Below are 2,551 nucleotides of genomic sequence, written 5' to 3' on the forward strand. Positions count from 1 at the left end.
TTTATAAAAGAATGTACAGTTATCATTTGTACAATGAATACCCATGGATAAATATTACTCGTATATCTTAAAATGCTTGTAAAATAAGGGTTATAGGAGAAGTAATGAGACAATTTTAATTATACCACTGGGGAAAGTTATGCTCTAGTAGCTAAATAGTAGATTGTATTTCAAGTGAAGAAACAATGAAATTGTCAGCCATGAAGTGCAAGTGGAGAAAGGAGACATATGTCCCATGCACTCAGCCTTGACTGTAGTGACAATTTTCAGACTCTATTGGATTCTGAATCAAATAACTATAACAGGTACAGAAGCCAGTGAAACACAGCTTCAATGAGGGAAAGGAGACTCCTCCTTATTTCCTAAGGCGCATGAGTTTCCAAAAAGTATCTTCATTACACTATGTGAGCACAATCTTTTTCATTTGTCTTTATAAGTTCATATTTGATGCAAATCATTTGGATTACTATTTGTAATGTCTGCTCTCTCAAGAGGGGTGCCCATACTCAACTGAGGTCTGGTGAAATCTTAATTGTTCAGTTAAGTCAAGAGCCTGTGGTTGGTCAGTAGAAGAAAAGGGCAGAGCTGAAAGTTTTAGAGAGGGAAAAGAGGAAGAAGAGATAAGTTGAGATGAGACAGAGGTTGGAAGAAGATGGAGGAAGAAGAAGATGAAACAACCATGTGAACCCTAGGAGCCATAATTAACTAGGTATTTCATAGATGGGCAATAGAGTAGCAGAGGGTACCATTTATCCAATCTGGGTGTGGAGATTGTATTTATATCAATTGAGTTTTGTGTTCTTTGCATGAGCAGTTTGGGACTAGAGATTTATCACTATAAATCTGGCTGGTATATTACAAATCTCTATTACACATTTTACAGGGCTAAGGGGATCTAAGCCAGTGGTAGCTGTCTTTCTGAACGTTTGCCTCAGGGGGTGGATTGCCTGGGAAGAACTGAGCAGATTGGCAGCAGGCTGACCTCCAGGACCCGGGCAGACAGCCCCTTGGGACTGAACATGGGGGTGGGTGAGATCATCAATGCTGCTCCCTAACCAAATTTAGCATGAATCATTTTTACAAAACTATATGCTACAGCAAGTTACAAATTCCAAACCATTTAGACTTCCTAGAAATGATAGAATGAGATAATACTTATATTAATATTCATGTTTCTTTGGGAAGTAAGTTACTAGGTTCCCTAACAAGACTAATTCAAAGGATTAGTGAAGAATTTTTGGGTAATAGTTGAAGAAATATACTAGACAAGTGTAGGCCATAGTTGTCACATCTAGGAAGAGCTAAAATAATGGCATGAGTGGATTTAATGTGTTTTATCTATTGCCATGTTTTCTACAAATAATCAAATGAAATCAAAGTTTAAGACACAATTCTTTGTCAGATGTTTTTCTTTTTGAAATCAGCACTTTCATGTTATCGCACTTAAGATAGTTGGATAAAAATATAATCATACCACCATCTTAGAACTGTGAATCTGATCAAACAAAATATTCACCATTTAGTTCTCATGTCATTTAATGATCACATTAAAATAGAAAAATTCTGGTTTTGTTATGAAGTCTTATGATCAAGATACCTATAATGTGACATACATAACACAAAAAAAATAACATTTATAAAATTATGTAACATACTGAATTCACTACAATATGTCTGCAGTAAGATTTAGCCAAATGGATGCAACTATTGAATAAGGTGAAATGCTCATCAAAATTTATTATAGTTTAGTTAAATTGCTATATAATTTTAGACATAGATTTATCTTTCTGGATTATGTTAACATTTTTTGATTTGTAGCTGAATAATAACTTACATGGGCATGGCACATTTGAGTTATCCAGTCATTTGTTACAAGACCATGCATTGTTTCACACATTTTTTTTTTTACTTCCTTAATTTTTTGAGATAGTATTATAATGGTATCATTTTCCTTTTCTTCTTCCAATTCTTTTTTTTTTTTCTTCTTCATCCAATACTCTTGGTACATATTTGAAAATGAGTCTCTGAGATTTCATTTTATTTGCCTTTCCTTGTTCAGTCTGAGATCTCATTTTGAAGTGAAATATTACCATTTTTTAATACACAAACTATAAGAAGAAAAAAATGAATATGTATGAATAAAATGAATGCAAACACTTATATGGAAGTGAGTATATTTACAAACACTATATAAGTACATATACATTACACATTCATCATATATTAAACATATTTGGTATGCATCAATATAGAATTCAAATAAATGTATACAATTCATATATTACATATTTACACAAATATTATTTACAAGTATATAAATATAGACCATGTGTCTGTGCTAATTAAACAATTATAAAAGATGAAAAGTAAAGACGATGGCTAAACTTCTACTCAGCATCAGGAAAGACTTTTCTTTCACATTATGAGAGAAGGTATCACATGGTGAGCACAAAGCAAAAACATACTTCAAATTAAAGAAATTTTTATTTTTATTGACAGGTGAGCACATACAGGCTTCAATATGTCTGTGGATATCAAAAAATAACTTTGT

This window comes from Mus caroli, chromosome 10, assembly GCF_900094665.2.
Source record: "Mus caroli chromosome 10, CAROLI_EIJ_v1.1, whole genome shotgun sequence".
Taxonomy (NCBI): domain Eukaryota; kingdom Metazoa; phylum Chordata; class Mammalia; order Rodentia; family Muridae; genus Mus; species Mus caroli.